We start from the raw sequence: 20,029 nt of genomic DNA on the forward strand, positions 1-20,029 counted from the left end.
TCAAGACACTGCACTCCTAAAGGTCTCATACTAAGAGCCCAGTGCACAGAGATGCCCAGGGGCCCTGAGAGATACCATGATGTGCTTCTACCCTTCCTAAACACAGGGCAGTGCCTGAAACTGCCTGCTGGAAGCACAGTATTTCCTTGAAGTCCCAAATTTTAGATTTTAAGATTTATGGTGTATTCATTTTATGCCATAATAGATTCGTGTTTGTTTTAATATAAAAATAAAGTTTGGAATTAACTGCCCTGCAAAAACAGACACTGCAGAGAACTGACCACTGGCTCTGGGCATCCAGCACATGATGGCATTTACCCCACCCTCTGGCCCCAGAACCAAAGGTGGAGATGCGTTCAATTGAAGGGATGTGAGCACTCACAGGCCTGGGAAGAGAGGCTTAGGCAGGCAGTGAGAGGCCATGTCCATTCCCACTCACTCACTCTCTCACTGCAAGTCCAGAGCACATCAAGGCACAGTAGGGAGCCTGCTGCACCTTTAGCAACTCCTTTCAACAGCAAGCCTCTGTTATTGTAAGCACCTGTCACACTGATGGAGGCTCCTATCCAGAGATACACACATGCCATCCAACCTTCACCTTCTACTATGATACAGGAACACTGGGCTATCCCAATACAGGATGAGCCTACTGAGGCATGGCCTGGTGTCCAACAGGACAACTGCCTGAGGGGTTTTTGAGGAAAGGTTCACTTTCTGTGCTTGCTCTAGGGCTGGCTTCAAAAAGTAGCCCCATGCAAAGATGCAGCTCTGGCTATAGGAGCACTCAGCTTTGGTGTTAAATATACTAGCCAGCTCTCCCACTCTCCAGCTAACTGACTTTGGGCTCTTTATTCTGGAGTCTCAGCTTCCTTGTTGGTAAAATGGAGATGATAATAGCTGTAGGGCTGTGGCAAGAATTAAGAACAATGTAAGTAAAGGCCAAGCACAGTACCCATAACTTGGGAAAGAGTAATTCTTGTTATGATCAAAAGAGTAAAATTATAAAAATGTGGGTGGGGAGCAGCAGAAAACTGCATGTGAAAAGTGTGCTCTTTCTGGCACTTCAAATAACAAAGGTCAAAGACCTTGACACTTCAGCCTTCTGGCACCCAGGCCAGGCAAAACAAATCAAACAAACAAACAAAAGCAACAACAGATTCTAGCAGCCATTTCTATACAAGGGGCCTCTCATGAAAACTGTGCTTCAGGGAGAAGCTTGCTCTGAACTATGTGTCTACGCACTGAACTGCATGCTGGTACTGTGTTTCTGCCATCTGAGCCAGCACTTATTTAGTAGTTTCTGGAATCCTATTTCAGTCAACAGGCCTGAGGCTTTACCATCCAATCAGAGCTGCACAGCTATATCCCCATCAACTCCTTTACTGACCGATCAGAGTAGCTCCATTTTGACTAATTAAGACAGTGCCTTTTGGACCAAACTGTGAGGATTTGGATACCTTATTTACATAAGGACAGATCAATTAGGAACCAGGGATAAGGAGTTCTGTCTGTGTAAGTCAGCTCCCCTCTGACTCTGAGAGCCCACTTTCCCTTTCTACTAAACTGTGTGTGTTTTTCCCACTGGAGCTGACTGGAGCTGGAACATCAAAGATGTCCCACTGGAGCAGAACAGAGCAGACAAGCGTTGACCAGAGCTAACTGGCACAAAATAGAGCAGAATGGAGCAGACAAGTATAGGGCAAACAAGATCGGCAAGGAGCAAAGCAGACAAGCAAGGAACACCCCAGGACCACCTCACAGCTGTGGAGCCATGCTGTATCGCAATTGAGCTGTTTTGTACTGAATAAAGTTTTCTTCTTCACCACATCCCAAATTTGGGATTCCTGTTGGTGTGGAATTGGCACCAATGACCATCAGTTGACACTTTAAACATGTAAATGGGAAATATTTGAATGGCGAAATGTCAAGAAAATAAGCTACCTCAGGATAAGGTAGAAAAGCTGCACTCCACTAGCCTGTAGAGTCAGAGGGAGCTTGAAGTGACAGCTCTATGTCAGCAAAATAAAGTAGGACAAGAGGAACAGCATAGGCAGAGATGGAGGACAGACAGAAGCAGAGTCTAAACCAACCCTATTAGGCTTCCCCACCACTCCCGCTGCCTTCCTGGCTGCAAACTGCCCACCTCAAAGGCCTGGGTAAGGTGACAATCATTAAGTTCCATGCCAAGTCTCTGCACTATAAGCTCAGCCTCAGGGCTTGAGTGGCTTGTGATCTGAAACATTCTGGTAACATGCTAACCAATTGATGGCCAAGGTTAGTCATTTAGGCAACTGGTGACCTGCCACATAAAGCTGATGAGTGGCCCTCCTCTTAGTGTCTTTAGGATCCTCCACCTTCTTCTGCCTGGCTCCTTGGTCTTGGCTGAAGCTCTACTGCCTCTACACAGCCTTCCAAGACTACCCCAGGTTCCCAGGCCTCCTGTGCCAATTCTTGTCATTGTCCCCAACATCCCTACCCCTGCTCTCACCCTCACCACTGCTGACATGTAGTGAGCACTTACTATATCCCAGGCAGTGTTCTAGCAAGCTCACATGTATCCACCTACTCAGTATTCACAAACCCCTAAGAGGTTGGTCCTATTGTGACCCACACTGTGCAAGGGATCAAAATGGGGCCCAAGGCCACCCAGCTCAGCAGTGGTGGAACCAGGGTGCAAGCCCCAGAGGTTTGGCAGCAAATCCTGCCTTGGAAGCCCTGGTAGCTGTCCCTAGCACATACGTGGTGGTTGTTGCTGCCCTACTTGCTCAGCCCATAGGGCGCTCCTGAGCAAATGGTTCCACCGACTCTTTGTGTACTCTCCTCCGAAAGGAGGCCTAGTGCACTAATGGTGGTAATAACTATTGCATGAACCTATAATTCAGAGCAAGTGAACAAACTACTGCACAATGCAGCAGTTACAAGGAGATTTTGGATTCAGACTTCCTGGGCTCAAATCCTACGTATTACCTATGTGACCATGGGCAAGGGATTTCACCTCTATATCTCCTTAAATCATCAATGTACTTACCTCCTAGGCAGTTGTAAGGATTATATTGAGGTAATCCATGTGAAGTAATTAGTTGGCATTGTAAAAGATAGAAATTGTTCAATAAAGATTAGTGAGTAACACTATTGCTATTACTATTTCATCATCAATAGAATAGCGATGAGAGTCTCAACTTTATTTGGATTACTGTGACAATGACACTAAGAGATATGGGATGCTGAAGAGAGGCATGGCACAAAGAAAGGACTCAAAGGAGTGGTGTGAAAAGGGGCCCTTTGCCAGTTTCCTTGAAGCCCATAGACAAGAGTTGCAAAGTTTTCTGTATAAGGCCAGGTGGTAAATATTTTAGGCTTTGCAGGCCACAGAGTTCTGTTGCAACTCCTCAACGCAGCCACTGAAGCACAAAAGCAGTCACAGAAGAGAAAGCTCTATTTATAGGAACAGGCAGCTGACTGCAATGTGCTGCCCCCTGCCATACACTGGGGGTTGAGCCATCGTGAGCTGAACCACCCAGATGAGAAACACTAACCCTGTGCTGCAGCAGCCAGACACACCTGGTCAGATGGATGGGCAAGGCACTGAGAGTGCAGACCCACTCAGGAGCATTCACTCAGCAGTCATTCTCTAAGCACTCTGTTCTGGGCATAACAGGAAGAATAAGGCACATTCCCTATAGCTGAGGGACCAGCAGCACATGAGGGGAGGCAGCACTGGAAATGGACATGATGGGGACATTCAGTTCAGTCTCCTCACCTGTAACCTAGACACAGAATAATACTACATGTTGTGAAGCAGAATGAGAACAATGCTCAGAAGCCCTGGTGGAGGCCAGAGTGATTGTTATTTTCACTCGTCTCCTAGGAAGCAGAGAGACAGGGCAATTCACTTGAGATGACTTTCAGAAGCTTAAGGACATAAGCTATGTGCAAAGTCTGTTTGGGGTAGAACTGGTAACTCACAGGCCAAAGTGAGTCATGTTATATCACAAAATAACAATCGGCCCATGAATATCCATAATCCCCAAGATAAATCTCCCAATTTCACAGCAGTAATAGAGCCACCTCCCTCACCAAGGCATGAATATTTACCATTCTCTGGCTTTACTGGTCTCCATCTCTGTTCAATTTTGCAAATTAAAATGTGGGCTGTGTGGATAGAGAGATTATATAGAAGAGCCTCCTGAAGCCTGCTGTCCCCGGTCAGGGAGCCAGTTAGGATAAGCGGGTTCCTTCCCACTGGTCTAGTACTGCTGTCTTAGGGTCAGAAGCAACAGCAAACGGGATACAGGAAGGGGATGGGGTCAGGACTTTGAAAAGCTCACAGAATGGGAATAAAATGGCATCTCAAATAAAAACATGTTCATGGTGGGAAAGCTGTGAAAATACCCTAGGTTTTCTCTCCCTCATGGCTAAGAAGAAATTCCCAGTATCCAAAAGAGTGGGCACTTTAAAACCAGACAGACCTGGGTTCAAAGCCTGTTTGGACCTTGAACCTGAGCATGCCATTTCACCTCTCTGGGTCTTATTTTCTTCATCTGTAAAATGAGGACAAATATTGCTGACATGAGAATCAAGGAGAAGCTATATTCACCAGGTGCCTGGCCCAGAACCCTCACTCAGTGTGGCAACACGTCCACCATCTCTCACACATCCACTGACTGTTGGCTTATGTACTATGCAGGAAGGGACATGAAATTTGGCCATGAACCAGAATGGCAGAAGCAGTGATGCTGGCCAATGAGAAAGCTCTGACTTGTGGGTTGGGAGCAGCCCTTACCCAAGGCAGTCCTGGTGTGGTATCCAACCAGCAGCCTGGCAGCAGTCTAGGTGGACTTACTAAATGACTGGCATGAGGCTGAGCAAGATTCCAACATTTCCAACTGGGTTTTACTAGTAGAAGGGAGCAAGAACATAGCATCCTGTGCCTTTTGCTCTCCTGAGTGAGAAGAACAAAGGGAAAAGAAAATCAAGTGGCAGAGCAGGGATGGGGTGCTATGACAGGCAGCTCAGGGAAATTGTTGGCCTTCCACAAACTCAAGACATCTGTCTGTCCACCACAAGACCTGGTTCCCTGGAAACCAAAACCTAGAGATGGACAGAATCACTTAATCTGCCTCAACTAAACTCAGAGCTCTAAAAAACTAAAGAAAAAAATCTGTGCAAAATTTAGTCCAACGAACCTTTGTAAGGACAGCACTACAACTTTATGACTACCTATGATGCTACGTGTATCAGATGAGGTCTTCCCAAGAATGCTCTGGACCCAAAACTGTCTGTGGGGAGGGATTTCCAAGCAGGCTTTATAGCTTAGGAGCCCGAGGCTCCCAAACTCATGTAGCTAGTCACAGAACCACAGTGCTGAGACCAGGGTGGGCACACTTGGCCAGGGGGCCTCCTGTGCATGGAGCTTGGTGCATGCCCTGTACTATATGCCAGATCTAAGGAGATGCAGAAGAATCAGACATAACCACCCAAACCACCTGGAGCTTCCAGCCACCTGCCAACCTGCTCCTGTGCACCATGTGGCAAAGGCTGGACAAGGGTGGCAAGGAAGACAGGGAAGGTTTGAGGAAGGGACCCAGTTACCACTTGGCAAGGAATTTGGGGCAGTAATCCGGGGGAAGGTGATTTTTGTGCTGGCTTTGAGGGTAAGAGGGCAGCTCAGACAAAAGAGGAGCAAAGGCTCAGGTGCCTAGAAAGGATGCAGAAAAGATATACCCAGGTCAGTAGACAGTTGAGAGCATAGTACATGAGTATAAATGGTTGCAGCTGAGGCTGGAGTTGATTGTTCTCAAAGCCCCAGAGGTCAGACCAAGGAGCAGCAGCTTTTCTCAGTGCTGGCAGGAGAAGTTCACAAGACACTGTGGCACAGAAGTGAGGAGTGAAGAAAGGTAAAAGTCAGACAGACTCCACAGTAGGTGATGTGAAAAAAGGGCTGATGGGGAAAAGACTGAGGGCAAAGAAAGCAGAGAAGCTGGAACAGACAGAGAGGATGCTGGCTCCAGAGGCTGGGCCTTTGTCTTGTTCACAATGACAATAGAGTGCCTGTGACATGTCTGGCACACAGCAGGCACCAAATAAATGTCTGTTAAGTGAACAAAAAAAGCAGACTGAGAGTTTGATGAATGAGAAAATGCAAGCACCACAGTCTGGGGAATGCGAGGACACTTGGATAACGTGTCTGGATGAGTAAGAAACACCGCTTCTCATCCTGGACAGTGTTGCTCAGTGGTTAGAGTATTGGCCTACACACCAAAGGGTCATAGGTTCAATTTCCAGTCAAGGGGACATACCTAGGTTGCAAGTATGTCCTGGAACCTGCAAGGCGCAAGCAGGAGGAAACCAATCGATGTGTCTCTCTCATGTCGGTGTTTCTCCTTCTCCCCCCTCTCCCTCTTTCCCTTTTACTCTTTCTAAAAATCAATAGAAAAAAAAATATCCCCAGGTGAGAATTAACAATAACAACCAAAAAGAAGCCCTGCTTCTTGGTCCTGGCAACAGGCAGCCAGAAACTACTGCTGGCAAACTAGTCCTTGTCTTCTAAGCTAGCAGCATACAGCATGTCTGCCGGGCTTGCACTGTGCTGGCAAGGCCTGAGACCAAAGGGTTACTTGCTGCACTCAGAAAACCTAACCCCCAGCCTGACTAAATGTCTTCTATTTTTCTTTCTGCTTTCTTTAAGACCCCAGATGTGTTCTTGCACATCAAAAGAGAGCAACTTAGAAAGTTAAACTAAATCAAGGGCTTTTGTTCTGAGGCATCGTTGCTGAACTAATTATTCCTGTATGTTGTTTAATGAAATAGTGGTGCCATATATTAAACCAGTTAACAGGATGAGCACATGAGTTACAAGGAAGGTCGAGGCTGGGATTATAAATTTAGCTTTTTCTTAAGAAGAGATGAAACAAACCACTCAACTCCCCGCTGTCGTATGTCATGGAAGGGGAAAATGATGGCACTGAGCAGCACTTAGGGAGGGCTGTGCCCTGGTTCACGGATGCTGGCGGCACCAAGCCGGGCGGTGGGTGGAGGGCACAGGGCCCCAGCTTTCTGGCTCCCAGCCGAGTTTCTCTGCACCCAAGCTCCAGGCAGGCTCAGTGCTTGCTCTTCATCTCCTGTGCCCCCCAGTCCCCGGACCTAGATCTAGGTCCACATGACACTGTGCACAGGCAAACCCAGCCAAGCTGAGAGCCATCAAGAAAGTAAGAAATAGCCCTAACTCTGCTGCACACATAGAAATGCTGTGTAGTACCCTTCCACATAGCCAGAAATACCAGGTACAGTCCTCATGTCAATCATGAGGGATGGGAAAATAGTGTGGTACCTCTTCTCTGTGGATCAGAATAAAATATGTGAAGACAAATGAGTGATGTATGAAGACTCCACTATACATTAAGCAAAAAGCAAAAAATAAAAAACTAACATAACCAACAGTGTACATAAGAGAAGCCCACTTTGTTTTTTTTTATTAAGTACATACTGGTGTATGCATGTGTGTGTATGCTGCATATCTGTGCATTAAAAAGATATGTGGCATGCTCTTAACATGGGTTCTTTCTGGAGAGAAGGGTTTTAGAGAACTTTTAACTTCAACTTTAGGTGACTGTGTATTAATTGTTCACAGCAAGCATGTGTTTCCATAATAATTGAATAAGCAATAAATAAACATCATTCTTTAAAAAAGAAATACATAAAAATCAGCACTACCCCTGTGCCAGAGACAAGAGCTAAGAAGGTAATCAAAAAGGACTTTACCTCCCAGCCAGTGTGGCTCAGTGGTTGAGCGTCAACTCATGCACCAAGAGGTTGCTGGTTCAATTCCTGGTCAGGGCACATGCCCAGGTGGTGGGCCAAATCCCCAGTGGGAGGCATGCAGGAGGCAGACAATCGAAGTTCTCTCTCACTGATGTTTCTATTTCTCTCTCTCTCTCTCCCTTCTTCTCTCTCTAAAATCAATAAAGAAAAAAAAATTTAAAAAAAAGCAAAGACCTCTCTAGCAATGCGTGGAGTCACAATAAAAAATGTACTTCTATGTATTACTTGCATAATTAATATTAATTTAGAAAAATTTAAGAAAACATTCAACATAAAAATATTATGCATATGTTGTACACCTTAAATTTATACAGTGCTATATGTCAATTATATCTCAACAAAACTAAAACTGAAAGAAAAAATATTATGCAAGCAATAAAATGGCAACCAACCAAGAGTTTTCAAAGATTATGAGGATGCATGTTTGAAACAGTGATGCTAAAATACATCAGAAACAGTGTGATATGATATTAAGTAAAAATTAAATATACTGATTTCCACTATGCAAATATATACCATATAATTATAGGCAAGTGAATTTAAGAAAATTCATATAAGTGACCACGAAAATTAATGTCAATTTTTTCCTTAGACTTTTCTGTATTTTCCCCATGAAGTGTACTTTGCTTTTATAATTAGAAAAAGGAAAGAAAAAACATGTCATCACTAAAAAGAATAAAAGACTGAAAAAGTGTGTCCACGTTAGAGTCCACAATCCCAGCTGCCCTGGCAGTGGAGGAGATGGCTGGAACCCAAAGGTAGGAATGCTGGCTGGTTCAGGGTGACACAACAGGTCCCTGGCAAGTGTGCAGGCTTCTGGTAATGGGGCCTCACCTTCCATACCACCAACACTGCAGAGACCTTGGGCCAAGGAGAATTTCTGCCAATTATTAATTGGCTACAATACATGGTACCAATAGCAGACTCTGGCTCTCTTCCCTCCTCTGGAGTCAAGCCATGCCTTCTGGATGAACGAAGGCAGAGTTGCATCAGAGCAGCCTGGTCCTTGCCCTGGCTCTGCTCCCTATGACTTCCCAGCCCTATGACCCTGAAATGGAGCAAGAGCCTCTGTAAACAGGATGAAGATCCCTACTACCCACGACTGTAGGCAACTCTAACTGCAACCATCAGTTCAAAGATCCTGGCACACAGAAAAGGCAAATCAGTCATTTTTCTATGGATAATAGCCATGATATATGTATCTTACAGACATGAAGATATACCACATACCTGGCACTGTGCTAATAAGTAAGTGCTCTCTCTATAGGCACGGATGCATTAAACCCCACACCAATGCCATAGCTACTGTTATGCCCAAATTACAGTTGAAAAAAATAAGTACTAGAAGAGGCAAATGTCCTACCCCAAGTAACACAGCTAGGAAGTGGCAGCATTTTATCCAGAAGTCACAATGTGCCAGGTGCTGAATGTGGTCATCCTCATAGCAATGCTGTGACAAGGCAAGATGTACAGATAATAGAACAAGACTGACAGGACCTCTGTGACTTGACCAAGCCTGCACAGCCAAGAAATGGTAACCTTGCGATTTCAACCCCAAGCTACACAAGTCCAAAACTAATGTTCACCTCAAATCAGGCCATCTTCCCAGAAGCTCTCTTGTCTGAGGGGGTTAGAATTCTCTACTCATACATAGTAGCACAGAAAAACTGTCTTCTGGGTATTCTTTTACAAAAAGATTTAGCTATATGATTAGGACAGGAGGGGAGGGGAGGGAAGAGAAGAATATAAGAGGGCCTCTCCCTGTCCCTGTCAGCCCAGGACCCTTGTCATGTCATATAACCAGAAGGTGCTATGAGATGCAGCCCTGCCATTGTCTGCACCTCAAGAAGCAAGTCAGGACCTGAGGCAAGGCCTGATGCAAGGATGGTGGCCCATTCATCTTTCAACTGTTCCTTGTTAGTTGGAACATTCCATTTTTCAACAACCAAAAACACTTCTGTCCTTTCTGAAGACAAGGGTGGACCCTCCTCTAAACACTGGTATTTTTCCTGGTGAGTGCACACACCAAACAAAGGCTCCCCTATTCCAGCACAGTCTGGTGACACAAAGGCACAGGACCCCTCTGCCCATCCTCTATTCATGGAAGCAGCCAGCAGGTAGATAAAGCCAGAGTTCCAGAGAAAAAAATCCTGGCCCAAGAAGGGACTCCAAACCCAGGAGCTGGCACAGAGGCATCTGGGAGGATCCTGACTGTCTAAAGCCCAAGATGCCATGTAACTCAGGAATAGGGCTCCCTCCTTTGCACTTTGGTTCCTTCATCTCCTTGGTTCCTTCATCTCAGAGTGAAAAGAATTAGAACAGCACCTACTTCACTTCACAGGGTTGTATATTTTTGTTACAGATGTTTCTCCTTTCTCCACCCCTGCAGACACCCTTCTACCTATCCTGCCCCTGCCACGCATTGTTATCTACATCCATTGGTTATGGTTATATGCATATGTTTTTTGTTTTATCTCTTCCCTCCCTCCACCCCCTCCTCTGAAGTTTGTCAGTCTGAACCCTACTTCCCTACTCTGGGTATATTGTGTTCATCTCCTTATTTTGTTCATTATATTCCACAAATATATGAGATCATGTGCTACTTGTCTTTCTCTGATTGGTTTATTTCACTTAGCATAATACTCTGCAGGTCCCTCCAGGTCATCTCAAAGGATAAGAGATCTTTCTTTCTTACAGCTGCATAATGTTCCATTGTGTATATGTACCACAGCTTTTTTTATCCATTCATCTACTGATGGTCACTTGGTCTGATTCCAGATCTTAGTGATTGTAAATAGTGCTGCTATGAACATAGGGGTACATATATTCTTTCTGATTAACGTTTCAGGCTTCTTAGGATATAGTCCTAGAAGTGGGATCACTGGGTTAAATGGCAGTTCAATTTTTAATTTTTTGAAGAAACACCACATTGTTTTCCATAGTGGCTGCACCATTCCCACCAGCAGTGCACTAGAGTCCCCTTTTCTCCACACCCTCGCCAGCACTTCTGTGATAATTTGTTGATGGCAGCCATTCTGGCGGGTATGAGGTGATACCTCTTAGTTGTTTTAATTTGCATCTCTGATGATTAATGATGTTGGAATTTTTTTCAGATGTCTCTCAGCCATTTGTATGTTCTGTTTGGAGAGGTGTCTATTTAGGTCCTCTGCTAGGATTAAATCAGAAAGGAAGACACGAAGAAAATGCTTAGCTCACCCTGGCCGGTTTGGTTCAGCTGTTAGAGCGTCAGCCTGCGGTCCTGAGAGACCCGGGTTCGGTTCCCGCTAAGGGCATGTACCTCGGTTGCAGTTTGTCCCCGGCCCTGGTCGGTTGTGCGGGTGGCAACCACTCGATGTGTTCCTTTCACATCGATGTTTCTCTCTCTGTCTGTTCCTCTCTCTCCCTCTCACTCTACCTGAACAAAAAATGAAAAAATGTCCTCAGGTGAGGATTAAAAAAAAATAATAATAATAATAGAAAAAATAAAATGTGTTTTTAAAAAAAAAAAAAGAAAAGAAAATGCTTAGCTCCATATCTGCCATGTAGTGGGGTTCTTTCCCTTTTACTAAAGTTCTATCTCAGAATCTTCCTGACACAGATCTGTTGACCACCACAACCAATCCATCAGAGATAGGAGTGCAATAAAGCCTTTCTGAAGCCCTTTAAGAATTCCCTGAGGACAGACTGACATTGACAAGCCTTCAGTGGGGCTAAGTACTGTGGTAGGTGCTGGAGGTTCCAAGATGGAGAGATTAGGAGCCTTCACCTAAGAAGCACAGAGACAAAGCTGAAGAGAGCTGGCACTATGATGAAGGCCTGGGCTGAGCTCCTGCCTTAGTACAAACATAGATCTAGGAGGAGGGGATGCTTCAACATTCCAACTGAACTTAGAAGGATTTATAAGAGTGTTACACACAATCAGGATTGGAAAGAACATCCTATGCAAAACAACAATGATAGCAAGTAACACTCTGAATGCATCTTCTCCGTACATCATATGATCAGTGTTTTCTCAGGATCACTCTCACAAAAGGAATAGTGCTATCAAAGTCCAGAGGAATGGGGAGTTGCTGGACCCAGGAACCAAACTAGCTCTGTGGGCCAGGAACTTCACATGGGGGGATGCACAGGAGGACAAGGCTGCCAGCTGTGCCACTTGAGACTTCAGTTTGTGTCCTGAAGGTCATGAGACTACTCACTGTGAGTTTATTGCATTAACTGACAGTTTCCCATCCTTTAACAATTCTTGCTCTTCTTCTGGCTACCTTTCAGATTCTCCACTTTGCAATAAAATGGCAGACCCAGAACTAGGCTCGGGACTACAAAGAGGTGACCTTGAATGCATGTAAGGAGAACACCTTACATTTCCCATCTACTAAACATTGACCATGGGCCCTCTTTTGAAAACCACAGGAAGATCAAATTTCTGTAAAACTAACTACATTTTCAATTAATAAAGGGACCAAACAACTAAAGAAAATCTCATGGTTAACCCTTTCCTAAAACACATTACCATCCTCTCATGAAACTTGATCAAATCCAAATTTAATTATAAATAATCTTTGTTAACTTATTTTTCCAGTTATATTTGTTTCCTTACCTAGGCTCCTTTAAAAAACTAAAAAAGGCTTTACTGAGTGGGTTTTTCCCCATAAGTATTGCTTTAACAGAAGGCCTCCCTGCCAAAGCCATGCCAGGACACACGAACAGCCAAGGTCAAAAGGTGCTGCTGAAGCACACCAAGGCCCCATGTAGATAGGTCGAGGCAGCACACACTGCCTGTTTTCAAATGCTGAGCTGACAATTCAGGGGGCCAAAACCAATTTTTCTTGTTTTCAGTGAAAAGGAAAAGAACAAAATGAAGTAAATGCAATGTAAAAGAAACCAGGAGGTAAATGTATTTGTTCCTTTGTATAAACTTCTGTTTTCTCTTTCTGTATGTGTATTGGGTCATGATGTAAAAATCTCTCTCTACTGTGGATTATGGAAAAAAAACAGTGCTATTGCGTGCTTACAAAGAAAACAGCAGTGTCCCTTGGCTCTTGGGCTCCAGTCCCAATTGCAGACATGTGGTAGGGGAACAGGGTGCGGAAGTTACGTACTGAGAGGCAGTCTATCAGCTCTGATCCTGTACTATATTAGGAATTCTCAAAGAGTCTAATTACAAGGTTGAGGTGAGACCCACAACCCCAATGAAGTCAGCGGGAGTGGCAGCAGTACCCATCAGGCCTCCAGGTCAGCCCTGTACCTCCAAGCACAGGCAGAGGCCTCAGCTATAGAAGGCAAGAAATGGTTCTCCACAGTCCCTTATAAAGAAAAAGAAGGAAAAGCATAGGAAATCCTGCAACTTTCTCCTGACTTCAATTAAACACACAACTCTGGTGAGTCCTAATTTCCTAACCTTGCCAAAAGGCTCATCGTGCAACACACCACAGGACCATTCTCAACTCTGCTTCAGGTGGTCTAAACATACTGTAGCCTAAGGGAACTCAGATGATAATAGTGACACCTGCTTCTCCTCCTGAGAAGCATAGATACTACACTGCCTTTGGTTCTGTTATGACTTCATTAAGCTTCACAAGGTGTATGTGGTTGGAAAACAAGTGCTCCTTTGTGTTGCTTTTCAGTTTTCTTCTCTGAATGTGTCTATTTTAAGGGTCAATGGATGTTAATGCTACAAAAAGATGGCATTTGAATAAGTTTCCACAGTGGGGCATCCAGCATCTTGGCAGACCAAGACAGGTGAATGAGGCCTCAGAGGAGGTGCCAAGTGATATGTGCCAAGGCGCCTCCTGAAAGCATCTCTGCTCTCCTCAGTGGAAAGAGGATTCCAGAATCTCCATACCTGAAGAATGAGGCAATGCTGTCTGGCTAGGAACAGCAGCCTCAGGTGATTCTAGTTTACACTTCATTCCTCAAGCAATCAGCCTTTTCTCCATTTTTTCCCCCAACCTCTGCCAGAGATCCTCAAATATCTTATTTGAATCTTCACATCTAAAATCACAATTTATAGCCCAAAGCAATGGTTTTCTGGCAGCTAATAACCCAAATTTGAATCCTGATTCTGTCACTTACTAATTATATGATTCTGGGCAAACTTCCTCTTTGAATTTCAGTTTTCCCATCTGAAAAATGGACAAAGTGCCTCTATGCCAAAGCAGCCAAGGGTCTGCTCAGTGGGCATGCTTGCCATCTTCAGGGACCCAACAAGCTCTCAGCAACTGGCAGCCTGTGTGTTGACTCCTCTCCTCTAGGAAGACCCTAACTTACTGCTCTGAGGCATTCTCTGTCACCCTGCTCCCCATCCCACCTTTAACTGACCCAGCCTTAGGAGGCTGTGTTCACTCATGTTCCCACGGTCAGTCTCCTGGGCTGTCTTTCCTACAAGGTCTCATAGCTCAGTGCTGCTAACACCTTGCCCCACCACGGTGCCTCTGTATAAACCTACATCTCTGGGATGATACTAACCTTTTCTGCACTCACCATTCACCTACATCTGGATGGACCCTGATCCTTGAAAACAAAACAAAACAAAACAAAAAAATAGTCCCAACCAAACATATCCCTCTTCCCTCAAATTTCCTGGTCTTTTCCATTAATGATGATGGTTCCACCAAACTCCATCTGTCACCTCTCTTCAACTCTCCCCACACTCCCTCTTCATCCCTGCTCAGTGTTCCTTAAGTCCTGACAGCTCACTCTGGGCACTCCCACACCTCAACTCCACCCCAGAATTCAGGTGTCTCCAAGCCTTGTGCCAGGACCACCAAACAGTAAGTGGCAAGCTGCTCCATCATCCTCTCATGACCCATCCAGGCTCAATCCTCAGTGAATGTTTGTGGAGAAATTAATAAGTGAACAAATAAACGTTCATGTTCATACTCTCACAAAGGCAGTCCATCCAAGTGAGATAATGTGTGCCAGCATCAGTTGGCTCTCTGGCATACCTAATGGTCCTCAGTCATTGCCAATGGAGAGGACTGGTTCTACAGGCTCTGATACCCAAGTGCTGAACAATTTGATGGCACTGGCTTAAGATTTATTTATTTATTTATTTATTTATTTATTTATTTATTTATTTATTTATTTATACATACCTGCAGTAAGGATAAAAAAATACTAGCTCTTTAATATGTAGAAAACCTAGTTCAGCACATGGTACACAGTAGGAACACAATAAGAGCTATATCTTCTCCCAATTCATGCCCTCCACCCCCACACATTAAGTCCAAAGTGAACTGGGTCCTAGAAGGATTGAAGTTAGAGCCTTGGCCCCTGCCCAGATAAAAGGCTGGTTCTTCTAGGGCAGAGCCATGACTAGAGCCTTGGCATCTAACCCCCTTCTCCTGGGGCCAGCTCTCAGGCTTGCATAGTAGAGACCTGAACTTCTTGTTGAGAACTCCATTTTTCCAACTATACTTCTCTGTGTGTGCAGAACACGTTTACAAATTATTGTAAGTTGAAACTTCTTGGCCCACTCACCCTTAGCCACACAGCTCAACTGTCAAAAAAGACTACTTGTGAGCTCAGGGAACCACTGGGACCACATACTGGCTGGGCATCTACAATTTAGAGACTGATGAGAAATGCCGGTCTCACAAAGTGCCAATGAATAGACACTCTTCTCTATCATGCAGAAAGCACAACTGAAACCATCTTCATTATTCCCCAAAATGGAATAAGATAAAGGCCCAACTCTGCAAACAGCATCATCTCTGCTTTACAGAGAAGGCCCTAAGAAACTCAGCGATGGCCTTGTTCAGGCAGCTTGAAGTAGTTGAGGCTGAACTAAAATCCTGCTCGGTGTGAGAGCTGGTCTAGGGCTCATCTTAGAGTGCCACATGTCCCATGGTTCTGTCTACATACACCTCCCTGTCAGTTCTTTTGCAAATAAAGCAACTTAATCCATTCTTTGCCTAGTTCTTCCAGTCAACATTCACTGAAGGCCTACTGGAATCAGGCCCTGGGGGACAGAGACAATGTGAATGTGGACTATGCCTCAGGACACTTTGTAAAGACCTTTCAGGCACCAAAGAGACCCTCCGCCTCACTGACTGCCTGAAACATAAATCACCACCAAGAAAGGATGTAGGAAAATCTTCCCTCACCACCAACAAACCAAGACCTTTCCTCCACATTCAGCACTGTGGCCTTGGCTGTCATTTTTTCTCCAAAGTCTCTGGCTCCATCTGCTGTCTCTGTACGTCACCAGGAGATGAGGCTGGAAACAGTGTAAAGAGGGTAATTGTAAGCTTCGAGAAGGCTTGATGAGAACTGGGGCAGGGGCAAGAAAGGCCCTGCATGTGGCCAGACCCCCACACCCAGCAGCAAAGCTGCCATCATCCTCAGAGGATAGGGTTGGAAAGGGGGTTACTGTTTGTTTAACCCTTGAGCCCACTGCAGTCTGGTTTTAATTAAGTACAAAAATGAGTCAAGTTACTAGGTTATCCTACTTGCCACAACTTGTTTGAAAAGCCAGAAATCATTCCACATAGGGTGACCTGGGGTTTCATCCATGGTGCTATAGTGGCTATATAGGCTGAGTAGAAAGTATGGATTTTGGAATTAGAAAACCCTGGATTGGGGATAAATCACAGCTCAAATACTAATCAATTGTGCAACCTTGAAAAAGTCACCTTCCTGGGTCTTACTTTTCTCCTCTGTCAAAGAAAATAAGAAGTATCTGGAAAGGATAACGTTATATAAATTAAGTGAGATCCTGTATGTAGAGTGAATAGCACAAACCTTGTCTTATTCAAACATTTTGTAGTTAAAAAACTACCCACTTCATAAATGGAGAAAGTGAAGTTCAAAGAGCTTTGTGGGACTTTAAAAACTCATTTTGATTTTTAAAAAGCTACTGTGTATTGTAAATAAGAATTACATATAAAATAGAAAGATTCATACAAGCTGAAAGTAAAAAAAGATAAAGACTACTACACTAACAAATGAAAAATGGATTACATAATTTAAATCTAATAAGCCTAAATTCTAGGCTGAAGTTTAAATGTGTCAAAGGGGCTACTAATGACTAATGAAAGTCTTAATTCACAATGAGGATTTGAGTCATAAATATACACATACCAAGAAGCAGAGCAACAAAATACATAAAGCATAAATTTGCAAGCAAGTTGAAGAAAAACAAACAAACAAAAAACAACCAATTTCCACCTGTGAGAAAGAAAAAGTAAGATTAGAGGATCTGAACAAAATAAGTGATTAGCTTAAACTAAGATCTAAATATATGTGATATATAAGGTGTGTGTGTGTGTGTGTTATCTCAAACTTTATATTCTGATAACAGAATAAGTCTTTTTAAGGGCCCCCAAAACATTTACAAAATTATATATTAGGCCATGAAGAAAAAAAATTAAATAAACTCCAAATACTTGACATGAAACAGGCTACATTCTCCCCCACAGTGCAATAAAAACTCTAAATGTATAACAAAACGAACAGGAAAAAAGCCTAACTTGGAAATGAGGATTTTCTCATTAAACAACTCGAGTCAAAGGAGGACTTAAAATGGAAGTTGTAAAATATCTAGAAAGTAAAAGTAAAATATATAGTGGGACACATCTAAAACAGTGTTCAGAGGACATTCAAAACCTTACACACTTAGAAAGTAAATATATTGATCTTATGTAGTTATCTAAGTCTGAAAGCTAGAAAAAGGAAAAAAATTAACCCAAGGAAAGAAGTACAGAGCAAAGATAAAAGCACAAATTATTTATTTAGAAAAGAGAATTGACAGATAAATGCAAAAGCAAGTTCTTTAAAAATGGTAAAGCGTAAATATACAAAATTAGAAGTAAAAAAATAAAAAATGACTATACATAAAAAATAAAAAGGTTTACTTTCAAAACTCAATGTAAATAAATTTGAAAATATAACTTAAATAGGTAATTTTCTAGGAAAATATATTATCAAAATTACCTCTTGAAGAGATGGAAATAAAAAAGAGCAATACAAAGGAGGAAAAATTTAAAGTTATCAAAGTGCTGTGCCCAAAAAGTAAGTTCAAATGGTTTCAGAGACAAAGTCCGTCAATATTCTAAGGAACCAATAACTATTTAAACTTCAAAAAGAATAAAGAAGGAAAGCACCCAAACTCCTTCTGTGAAGCTAGCACACTGATATCCAAACTTGGCATAATAAAAATAGTCAAACAGATATTTCAATTATGAATATTAATGTAAATATCTTAACCAAAATACCTGCAAAAATAGTTTGGTAGTATAGTAAAAGAATAATATACTACAACTAATGAGGATACATGCTAGAATGCAGTATTAGAAAACCTATTAATATATAACAGGACAAAAGGCAAAAACCATAAATCACTCCAAAAGAGGCTATAAAGGGATTTTGGGGTAATTTTTATTGTTAAAAGTATTACAGATGTCCCCCCTTGTCCCCCGTATTGACCCCCTCCTCCTGAAACTCAACAGCAATTCTTGATTTAAAAAAATAGGAATATTTCCTTACTATGAAAAAAAGACGTATGAAACCAAAAGCCATTATTTTACATTAGCCACATTCTCATTAAAATTACAAACAAAAGGTCTAGCCGGTGTGGCGCTCAGTGGTTGAGTGTGGACTCATTAACCAAGAGGTCGCAGGTTCGATTACGGGCCAGGACACATGCCCAGGTTGTGGGCCCAATCCCCAGTGGGGAGCATGCAGGAGGAAGCCAATTGATGTTCTCGCTCATCGATGTTTCTCTTTCTCTCTCCCTTTCACTTCCTCCCTCTCTAAAATCAATAAAGAAAAAAATAATAAATAAATAAAACTACAAACAAAAGGATGCCTACCATTTGGAATGAAACTTAGTAGTTCCAGAAGAATGTAATAAGACAAGTAAAGAAAATTGGAGGTCTAAACCTTAAAAAGGAAGTATGGGAATTATCACTATTAGCAAAGAATATAATTATATACATGAAAAACTCAAGAGAATCAATTTTTTAAAATAAGAGAAAGAATACTGAAGTATGTTTTCAGTAAAGCAGTGGTTTAAGCATTAACATTTAAAAATCAATAGCTTCGCCCTGGCCGGTTTGGCTCAGCGGTTAGAGCATCGGCCTGCGGTCCAGAGAGACCCAGGTTTGGTTCCCGCTAAGGGCACGTACTTCGGTTGCTTTGTCCCCGGCCCTGGTTGGTCGTGCGGGTGGCAGCCACTCGATGTGTCCCTTCACGTCGATGTTTCTCTCTCTCCCTTCCTCTCTCTCCCTCCCACTCTATCTGTACAAAAAATGGAAAAATGTCCTCGGGTGAGGATAAAAAATAAAAAAATAAAAAAATAAAAATCAATAGCTTTTCTGCACAAAGACAAATTAAAAATTACAATGAAAGAAAAAAAAGCTATTGATAATAAGCAACCCAAAAGATGAAATGCTTAGGTAAAAATGGAAGAAATATGTAGGATCTATTTTAAGAAAACTCAAAAATTCTAAGTTAATAGAAAGACATACAGCGTTCTCAGAAAGACTAGAGATTATAAAGATGTAAACTCTCTTTAAGTTAATCTATATTCAACTCAATTCCAATTATAATCTCAGAAATTACATTTGGCAATTGAAAAACAATAATAAAGTTCTTCTAAAACATAAACATAAAAAGATAGCTATGAAGATACTAAGAAAAAAAACAAAAGAAGAAATAGGGGGTAGGAAGAGGCAGACACTAGCCTTACCAACTAAAACTACATTATTATGGAGCTATAGTAATTACAAAGAATAGAAAAGAAACAGTTTGGCACAGAAGAAAAAAAGTTAATACATCAATGAAACAACAAGCTCAGAGATGAATTTAAATAATTGCTAAAACAGGTTGACATTTCAAATCAGGGGTAAATGGTGCTGATACTACTGGCTAAGTGGTGGGAAAATCCAGTTAAATACCACCTTTCTACTTGTATCAAAATACAATCAAAGATTAAGTGCAAATAAATGATAGGATGAAAAAAATTCAGCAGAAAGAATGGGTAAATTTATAATCTTGAATGCCATTCTAAGCAAAAAGGAAAACACAGGAGTCATGAAAGACTGACAAGTTAGACTACATAAATATATTAAATATCTACATGGAAAAAAATAAGTAAACTGAGCCCGGCTGGTGTGGCTCAGTGGTTGAGCGTTGACCCATGCACCAAGAGGTCGCCAGTTTGATTACCAGTCAGGGCACATGCCCAGGTTGTGGGCCCGATCCC

At 42.7% G+C, this 20,029-nt stretch overlaps 1 protein-coding gene across 13 annotated transcripts in view; it reads right to left on the minus strand.

Moving 5' to 3' along the window:
* Window positions 1–20,029, minus strand: part of EEFSEC (eukaryotic elongation factor, selenocysteine-tRNA specific) — a 450,913-nt gene that overhangs the window by 123,796 nt on the left and 307,088 nt on the right. The gene's annotated exons all lie outside the window — the stretch shown is intronic.

Source organism: Molossus molossus, unplaced genomic scaffold, assembly GCF_014108415.1.
Source record: "Molossus molossus isolate mMolMol1 unplaced genomic scaffold, mMolMol1.p scaffold_m16_p_6, whole genome shotgun sequence".
Classification (NCBI taxonomy): Eukaryota; Metazoa; Chordata; class Mammalia; order Chiroptera; family Molossidae; genus Molossus; species Molossus molossus.